Raw genomic sequence first — 10,777 nt, 5'->3', positions numbered from 1 at the left:
AGTTGTTGGAGATGGGTTTCATTGAACCGAGTTCTTCCCCATATGCATCCCCTGTCCTCCTAGTCAAAAAGAAAGATGGCTCCTTTCGCATGTGCATTGACTACAGAGATTTGAACAAAATTACAGTGAAGAACCGCTACCCCATCCCACGGATGGATGATTTGATGGATGAGTTAAAAGGGGCATGCTTTTTATTTAAGATTGACTTGCGCTCTGGCTACCATCAAATCCGTATGCAGGCAGGAGATGAGGTTAAAACGGCCTTTAGGATTGATCGTGGACTTTACCATTTTCTTGTGATGCCTTTTTGGTTGACTAACGCCCCTACCACCTTTCAAAGCCTCATGAACAAAATCCTACAGCTCTTTCTATTCAAGTTCGTGCTTGTTTTCTTTGATGGCATCCTCATTTATAGCAAGTCATCTATGGAACACTTGACACACGTTTGGAGGGTGTTTGACATATTGAGAAAGCATCGACTCTTTGCTAAGGAGAGAAAATGCATATTCATGCAGACATCTGTGGAGTACTTGGGATACATTGTGAGTAAAAATGGTATATAGGCTAACTCGAAAAAGGTGCAATTTGTTAAGGATTGGCCCACTCCTTCCACTACACTTCCTTGCGTGGCTTCCTTGGTCTTTCTTCATTCTATAGACGCTTCATTAATCACTATGCCACCATTGCAGTACCTTTGACTGATTGCTTGAAAAAAGAGTCATTCTATTGGGATGCCACTGCTGATCATAGCTTCAAACAGTTAAAGAACGCGCTGACTTCAGCCCCCATCCTTGTTTGCCCTGACTTCTCTAAGATATTTACCATTCATTGTGATGCCAGTGGCTGGGGTTTTGGTGCAGTCTTGTTGCAAGAACATGGTGTGATTGCATTTGAAAGCTACAAGCTTGATGAGAAGGAGATGCACATGAATGTATATGACCAAGAGATGTTGGCCGTCCTCCATGCCATCAAGAAATGGCACCACTATTTGTATGGTAGCCGCTTCCAAGTAAAAAGTGATCATCGAGTCCTCCAATACTTCTTGACTCAGTCTACTTTGGCCCCTAAGAAAAGGCGATGGTTGGCAACCTTACAAAACTATGACTTCAACATCTCACACACACGGGGCAAGGATAATATTGTGACTAGTTCTCTCTCTCAAATGTGGGCATGCGGAGTGTCATCTATCTCAGAATTGCACAGTGATTGGGTTGAAGAGCTCCAAGAGGCTTACTTGTTAGATTATCATTTCAGCCACATATTTGAGAAATTACAGCATGGGGTTATGGTTGAAAACTCCCAGTATTAGCTCAAGCATGTCCTTATTTGGTCCCATGGCAAGATTGTCATCCCACACACTTCCCCCTTCACGCAGAAGATCACGGAAGAAATGCATTGTTGCCCCATTGCTGGTCACGTGGGTGTTTTCAAAACATATGACAGGATTGCCAAGAGCTTTCATTGAAAAGCCTTATGGAGGGACGTTAAGGACTTTTTGACCAAATGTGTTCCATGCCAACAGAACAAGAATAGTACACTCAGGCCCGCTGGCCTCTTACAGCCTCTCCCTATTCCTGAAGGGAAATGGACTCACATCACAATGAACTTTATCATTGGACTTCCTGTGACCAAGAAAGGGTGGAACAATATCTATGTGATAGTTGATCACCTCACCAAAGCTGCCCACTTTATCCCCACTAAGGTCCAATATACCACCTCTCAGGTGCGCACCACTCAGTTTATGGAAATATCTTCAAGTTGCATGGCTTACCACAAGTCACAGTACATGATCGGGATGCAAAGTTTATGAGCAACTTCTGGCAGATAGTTTTCACCTCCATGGGGACCAAGCTTGCTCCATCAACTACATACCACCCTCAGACTGATGGCCAAACTGAGATAGTGAACAAATGGCTTGAGACATATTTGAGGCACTTTTTCCATGATATACAACACAGTTGGGATACGTGGCTTCACTTGGCTGAGTTTGCATATAATCACTCCACACACTCTAGCATTGGAGTTTCCCCTTTTGAGGCCTTATATGGGTATAAGGTTCCCCTTCCTACAATCTTTTTTACTGATAAGATCAATCCACATAGTCAAGCTTAATTGGATCACATGCAAGCTTTACTTCAGTAATGCAAAATGAATCTTCAGAAGGCCCAAACACATATGAAACTCTATGCTGATGAAAAAGGAAGGCACTTGGAATTCCAAGAGGGAGAATTGGTCCTTTTGAAAGTGCCTAAGTCCCACTACTCCACTCTCAAAGAGGGCAGTAGTAACAAGCTAGCCCATCGCTTCTATGGCCCATACTCAATCCTGAAGAGAGTCGGCGACTTGGCCTACCACTTAGAACTCCCCCCTACCACCAAAATCCACAATGTGTTTCATGTTAGTCAGCTGAAACCCTTTGTAGGCTCCTGAGTGGACTATGTGGAAAAACTTCCCCCCATAGATGAAGAGGGCATCACTCAATATGTTCTTGAAGCAATCATTGGGCAGCAAGATAAGCACTTACTATCCAGATCCATCAAAGAATGCCTCATCAAATGGAAATGCCTAACCTTGAAAGAAGACTCTTGGTGCCTAGCAACCATTCTCAATGAATTTCCCTACCTCTGTGAACCCCAACGGCAGGAAGACTAGCCAGTCATGCCCCAAATTGCCCACTTCCCACCCGCAGAGTGCACACTATTTTAGAACAGTTTTGTACTTACTCAAATCACATGCATGTGCATTCTACATAGGCTAAAAGTACTCGTCATAAGCTCCGTTTTGATATATAGTATACCCTATTTGGAGTAGCCTATCAAAATTTATGACCAGTTTACTTCAGCACACCGGTTCAGAACTACATGCTGTCCCTAGTCTCTCAACCCCTAATCTTCATTTTGTCAAAGGGCTCTGAGTAGTACTATGCACCCCTCCCTTAGCCCACCCATCCCTCCCTTCTATTTCTTCTTATTTTTTAGGGAAAAAAACCTTTCGTGTGGGGATGGATTGTAACAAGTGGGATACACATGGACTAGCGTTTAGACACCCTCTTGTCGAAGGGTTTTCGAAAGCAAAGTCATGACCACAAAGGTTCTTGAGAAATTCCAAGATAGAAGATCAATCAAGCGAGATCAGGCTATGCAGGACAACTTGTCCGACCTAGCATACATGTCAACAAGAGCACCTCCAACAAAAAGATCAAACTCCAAGTTACTTTCAAGAATATGATTATGAATAAACATCCCATGGGATAAGGCTGCTATGCTAGAGCATACTTTAAGGACAGTCACAAACAGATATTTGTCTACTTTCACACAAGACTCATACATCTTCCAATACAGTCGCACAGCTTGCTCCTCTCATCCAAACTGCACATGAGCTGAAATAATTGCAATCCACGTGAAGACATTTTGCTGTTGAATATGCCAAAATACATAAAGTGCTTCTAGCAAACTGTAAGCAGGTGCTCCAGCTCTGGATTCTGACACTTGTAGTTGCAACCTACTTGCAATGCACAAACTCCCGATGGTAAAAGTGGCACAACACCTCGTCACTACCTGTGACTTCCCCCAAAAACTTCCCTTCAATTCTCTATTTTTGATCTATCCCTTGTAAGAGGATTACATAAAAAATACAAGCATACAAGCACAATATGCTTGCACCTTGCAATACATTTTCCACAACATACTGAACACTACAAAGAATGATAAATAGTGAAGATACAATCTCAACAACAGCAACTTTATCATTAATTGCAACAGCATTTAAACACTTCTCAACTACCCTGCCCTCCCCCGGTTTAGTATTGTTTCGTTGCATGTCATTTTACAGTTTTTTCCCATTATTTTTCATATAAAAAGCGGAAAACAACGAACTAAAACACGGAAACAAGGCTGATCTGAAGAAAATCTTCATGCCTCAGCCTTGCTATACATTCACGAACATTACTCATAATTTTCCCAATTTTCTGAAGCCCAAAATATAAATTTTCCCTATTTTTTAGGGTTTTTCCATCATTTTCTTGCAAATTTTCCCATTTTCTCCCATTTTTTAATTGCTAAAAATTAAGTTCAGTTTATGGGCTATGGCCCTTAGTTCATTCCAGCAGAAACAGAAATTTTAGTAGGTGTGGATTAATTTATTGCATCATTTTTAGTCCAAAAAACCCTATTTTCCTTCATTTTTATGGTTTTTCGTGTCTCGGGTTTCTATTTTCTGCTATCCCACACATGTTTTTCTGATTTTTAAATGATGAACAGCTAGAAAACAACTCAAAGCACGACATACTCAAAACTCAATCCATATGAACACATTTTTATCAACCAAATTTACATCAAAAGACCATTTTCTTTGTAAAAACAATTATTACCGTGTCTTGCGGGTTTTTCATTAAATTTGGCACGTCCCACGATTGATTTCCAGCCATGAATTCTGCTTGGAATCAGCAATCTACAATGGTTTTTCATTGCTCTTTCATCCCGTCAAGAATCGGCATCCATCCGGCCATCCATCTCCATCCTATTCCTTCAAGCACGAACGGGGGCTAAGAGGAGAGAGAGGGAGGAGAGAGAAAGACTGATTTTCTCTCTCTCCAACCAGTCCACCATTTTGCGCGCGGAGGGCGGCGATACGGAGCGTAGCCTTGATGCGGGAGCCCGGGCTGTTCACCTTCATGCCTCATGTGTAGCCTGACATCTCTCAATGGGGGGGGGGGGGGGGGGCGCGATTTTTTCGGCGGCTGTTTTCAGCCGCCGCCCCCCCCATATTCACGATTTTGTTTGGAGGGGGGGGGTGCCAAAGGTCACCCCCCCTCTCTTACACCTTTTGGGATTTCCCTTTTGGGCCCCCTCTTGGGCACCCCGGCCGGTTTCGGGCCATCTTCCGCATCCGGACTCCGAACTTCGATCTGAAAATTCCTGTGAGCTCGTCTCAACATCCCGGACAGGCCTATAGCTTCACTGACTGGCACGGGTGCACGGAAAAATTATGAAAATTCACGGAGTGTCGCACGGGCGCCCGTCAAGCACTTAATGCTTAAAATCGTCCTAGGTCGAGCCGCCGCCTTCGCGATCTGGTATTTTTCCCCGCATTTTCACATTTTTCTGTTATTTTTAGGCACGTTCCGGGGCCTAAAATCCATCCTTCCTTGGCGACCACGGGATAGGACGACTCAGTCCGTCGAACCCACGAACATATCTGCACATAAACAACCAGAGGAGCATCAAACTGCTACAAAACAAAAATGCTATAAAACACAGCACAATGCTCACCCTACCCCTGACAAAACCAAGGCATGAAATCCACGAGGAGTAGGCCCAGCATAATCTGCCAAAAAGCCTGAAGCCAGTCACTAACCCACTGCTCCAACACGGCCAGACTAAAAGAACTATCATGGAGGTTGCCCTAAGTGGTGGTCTGAACTGCCTACCTAACTAAGGACAACAGAACCAGGAGTTCCTCCTAGGCGAGGACTCCTATAGCTTGATCACAAGATATATATATATAATTTTTTAGCACATTTCAGCTTTTAGGTTTTTTATTTCCATACTCGGGCGTGTAGAAAGGAGGGAGCTGAGCGTAGTGACCCAAGGAGGACAGGGCATCGGCCTAAGGACCTGTCTCGGCACCCAAGAACTTACCAAGCCCTCGCAAGGTGACACTTAATCATTTTCTAACGCTCACTTTTATTTTCGCTCCAGCCTTCCTTATTTTGCCATTTCATTTGGTTTTCGGCAAGAAGCCACCCCTAGGAAGACAAGGTATCAGCCCCGGGTCTGACTTGTCCCCAAGAAACTACCAGGCCTTCGCAAAGCAATGATCAACTGCTTATATATTTTCATTCCTTTTCTTTGCTTTGATAGGGGTTAGAACCCCTTTTTACACACCTTCGTATTTATAGTCATCTTTTAGGATATACAAAGTTTCTGGGCATCATCATTATTATCTTCTGGCAGGCTTCTCTAACTGCCTCACTAATAACAAGAACTCCTAGAACGGCTGCCTAGCAGGCTAGCAGGACAAGGCCACTAGGACTTCCTTCTAAAATAGGTCTTTCAATGTCTAATAATGTTGTTGCAGGAGGCAATGACTACTCCGACCTCCCTCATACATGCTCAACCTCAACCTGGGACTTAATGCCTTGGTTGCCGATCCCCAACAAAAATGTGTCCCCTCGACAAGTACACATACACATATAACAGGAAAGAAAGGTACTCGTAAAGGAGAGGTATCACCTGGATTGGCCACAAGAAGTTTCCATCAATGCCGCGACAAAGGCTCCCTCCAAGCTCCACCAAATTCCACGAAACACGAAACATGTCCAGCACAACACTTAAAACAAAAAACCGATTAACCGCACCCGCACTAGACAGGGAAATGACCCTCTTGGCCTAATGAAATCAAACACTTCACTACAAAACTGCATCGGCCCTCTTGGCCTAATGAAATAAAACAATACCATGCATAACATCCTCCTGGAAACAACTATGATAGACAGCAAAGCATACTATTCCCAGGGGGACAGAGGCTCGTAGCCCTAAACTAGGTGCATTAGATTATGACCTATCCCTCCTGCGTATATCGCAAGAGGTGTTCGCATCACATGTTGTCGAATCAGTCTGTGGGTCTGAGATAATAAAGGCAGATGAGTCTCGCTTACCCTTTGCATCACCCAAAGCAACCATCGTCTGCCAAAAAGGGCATGTTCAGAAAGCATACCCCACAAACGACCAAGTCCTGTCTCACCATCAATAAAATATCGGGACAAGGGCCACAATTAAAGAAGAGGTCCTCTTCATACGCAAAATTAGCCAATGAATCAGCAAACTGATTCCAATTCCGTCGAATCAGCTGAAAAGACACTCTATCGAATTCGTCTAGCAGGGCGATGGCAGTATGATGATACATACAAAGGATGGGATTCCGTACCATGTATGTCCCATTGAGTTGATTTAAAACCAACTGAGAGTCCCCTTTCACCAACAACTGGCGGATACCACCCCTCTTTGCAATATTCAAACCCATAATCAGGGCTTTGTATTCGGCCATATTATTGGTAAAATTTGCCCCGAGATAAGCAGCTAACTTCATGACAATGCGTCGTCGGGGGTCTCGGATGACAACTCCTACACTTCCTTTTTTGCATGCACCCCTGGACGCCCCATCAAAGTACAAGGTGTACGTCCATAAAGGGTTTACATATCCCGCCATCCTGAACTCTACTCGTAATTATGGTAATTGAAATTCAGCATATTCAACGGGTGGACTGTAGGCTCCATCCCTCCATCATTATTGAATTCAACAGGGATGCTCGTCAAAATTTGTAGGCAATGATGGCAGAAGACCTTGATCTCCCAAATGAATGTCCCGTCTTCTTGCTCAATCACCTTGTATCCTTTGCTCCACCAAATGAGCTTTCCCTGATGATACCTCTATTCTAAATATGGGTGTTCTAAATAAGGGATCAGATGACCCATCAACCTCTATCACGATTTCCTTGCAGATGTTTGATCGATCTCTCCTAGACCTACAAGGTAGTCATAGCATTAGTGCAATCAGAAATAATAAGGTTTAATCTTATTAAGATTAACCTTATTTTTAAATTCTATCCCCTCAAGGTCAGCTAACAACACTGTGGATTTATTCTTTCCTATTCTAACGATCCTATAGGGCCCATCCCATTTAGGCTCTAGCTTGCCTGGGAATAATTCATGTCGTGCATCATAATACAGAACAAGCTCTCCTTTCTTGAAGGTGTATTTCTTGGCTTGGAGATCGTGTAGCTGCTTCATTCGGCGCTTCGCCACTTCTTGGTACAATAAACTCTGCAACTTAAGCTCATCTAAATGTGCCAATGTCGTCAAGCGTTCAAAAAGTGCGTCTTCATCGCTCAAAGAATGATTGATGGCAAACCGAATAGTCCGCAGTTCAATCTCTAAAGGCAAGACACACTCCTCCCCATATACTAACTTGAACGGGGTATGGCCAGTGGCTCGTTTGAAAGTCCTATTATAAGCCCACACTGCCACGAATAACTTTTTATCCCAATCCCGTTTCTTTTCCGACACAATTTTGGACAGGATGCCCACAAGCTGCTTGTTGGTGCTTTCAACTTGCCCATTGGCTTGCGGATTATATGGGGTTGTCTTGTTATGCTTGATTTGCCACATCTCTGTCAAACCTTTAATCACCTTATTCAGGAAATGGGTTCCGCGGTCCGACACTAATTCTTTCGGTGGACCAAACCGGCATATTATCTGCTCTAAAAGGAAACTAGCAGTTTCTTTAGCATCATCTTTCCTTGTTGCACGTGCTTCTGACCACTTTGTGAAGTAGTCAGTTGCGACAATGATGTACCTCTTTTGCGTAGTCGACGACGGAGTAATAGGACCCACAAAGTCTATTCCCCACTTCTCAAATGGAAGTATTGCCATAATAGGGGTGAGTGGTCGTTTCCTATTCTCTCGACTATCATGTCGTTGGCAAATATCGCATCGCTTAACATACGCAAACGCATCCTAGAAGATAGCAGGCCACCAATAACCTGCTCTTAAAGCCTTTTGTGCTGTGAGCCGTCCAGCAAAATGACCACCGCAAGCAGAATCATGGCACTCTTCCAAAATGAATGGCACCTCGTCAGGCATCACACATCGTCGATAGATGTCCTCAACCCCTTGCCGATATAATGTACCTGCGATCAAAGCAAACTTTAACGCTTACTGCTTAATTTTCCTTCTCTCAGCTTTAGATAATTCGGATCCCGCCTCTCCTGTTGATAAATAATGCGTTATTGCAGCATACCAGGAGGGAATAGATGCCGTATCTATTTTAAATAACCACTCCACATCACTACCTTCAGCCACAGATTCTTTCGGCTCCCCAAAGTCCACAAGACATTCCACGATGCCTTACAACCTTGGTGGCTTACTCTTGATTTCATAATCAAATTACTGCAAAGTGATTAACCACTTTGCTAGACGATCAGGCGGCTGTAACTTATTCATCAATAATCGAATCCCCTCCGCCTTCGTATAGAGCATGACATTCTCATAGAGAATATAATGCCTGAATTTCTTGGTCCCAAAAACCAGCGCTAGACACAATTTCTCCATGTAAGTGTAATTGATTTCAGATACCCCCAGCTTCCGACTAGCAAAAGCAATTGGGTGGTACCACTTCTCTTCCCAAATTTGGGCTAAACAACAGCTGATACTATACATGGTGGCTGCTGAGAATATATAAAACACTTCACCTCTTTTAGGTGCTTTAAGACGGGCGCTCTTGCTAGCTCTTGTTTCACATCCTCGAATGCTACCTTACAAGGGTCACCCCATACAAACGAACAGCTAAAGGACAATAAATTTGTAAGCGGCAACGTTCTTTCTGCTAAGGCGTTGATGAATCTACGGTAGTAACCAACCGAAGACAGAAAGCTATGCACCTCCTTCGAAGTGCGTGGTGGACCCATGGCAACTATAACTTTAACCTTCTCGGGGTCTGTCGCAATTCCCACCGAACTGACTACATGACCCAGCAATAGCCCATAAGGTACTCCAAAAACACACTTCCGTGGGTTTAGGGCGATGCAAAATTGTCTACAACGCTCAAAGCATTTTCTTAAAATGATCAACTGCCTTCCTCTCACGGTGGCAGCCCCTAAGTCATCAATAAACACCTTCAACTCTCCAGGGGATATGTCACCGAATGTCTTATCTGCTGTTCGTTGCCACGAACCAGGCGCATTGCATAAACCAAAGGCCATCACATGGTACGCAAAAGTACCAAATACAGTGATGAAAGTTGTTTTCAACTTATCCTCTTCTGCAATTGCCATTTGGTTGTATCCTGCAAAGGAATCCATAAACGAATATATCTCCCTACCCGCTAATTGATCCAAAATCTGGTCAATAAATGGCAGCGGGTAGTAGTCCTTAACTGTCTGCTTATTCAGCTCCCTAAAGTCTACACATAAACGGATTTGATTATTCTTCTTCTTTCTAATCACAACTGGCGAACACCATTCCGTGTGTTGTACAGGAAAAATCAAACCCGCTTTTCGAAGCTTCTGTAACTCTTCAAACAGCCCGTCCCTCAATTCGAAAGGCATACGCCTTACTTTCTGCCATACAAGACGACTGCCCTCTTTCAATGGAATTGTATGAACAGCAAGACTAGGAGGAATGCCTCTCAACTCATCATAACTCCAGGCAAAGATATCACAGAATTCTTGGATCAAGGCCACATAGTCCTCCCTTTCTGCTGAGCTGAGGATAGAACCTAATTTGATTGGCCGCGAATCATCAGGCGTACCTAGGTCTAGCTCGATAACATCTGCATCTCTTATACGATCTTGGCCCTCTATCGGCTCGTTCAAAGTGATCTGATAGATGTCCTCCGTGGTAGATCCCTCTTTGGACTCATCGCTCGATGATGTCTCACTGGCAGATAAATCTTCTAATGTCTCCAATTCTGTAGAAGATAGAGGAGCTCTCTCACTCTGCGGGGACTCTGGATAAGCATCAACCACCACACGCTGGGCACCTCTCCTGAATATCAGTCGACCGGCGGGTATATCCACTTGGCAATCCGCTTGCAAGATCCAAGGTCGTCCAAGTAATACTTGGTAACTTGGCCGCCCTGCAAAATGAATCACCCTAAAGTCCAACATGCATTCTACATTTGCAACAGTGACATGGACCTTAGTAATGGAGCCTTCCGGCTATCTCAAACTATCATCTGCCATTCTAAGAATTGTGGAGGTATCTTTCTGAATCGCAAG

The sequence above is a fragment of the Lygodium microphyllum genome, chromosome 21 (assembly GCF_053477565.2).
Source record: "Lygodium microphyllum isolate KBCC chromosome 21, Lygodium_microphyllum_v1.1.10, whole genome shotgun sequence".
NCBI classification, from domain to species: Eukaryota; Viridiplantae; Streptophyta; class Polypodiopsida; order Schizaeales; family Lygodiaceae; genus Lygodium; species Lygodium microphyllum.
Note: the sequence above shows the minus strand (reverse complement) of the source record.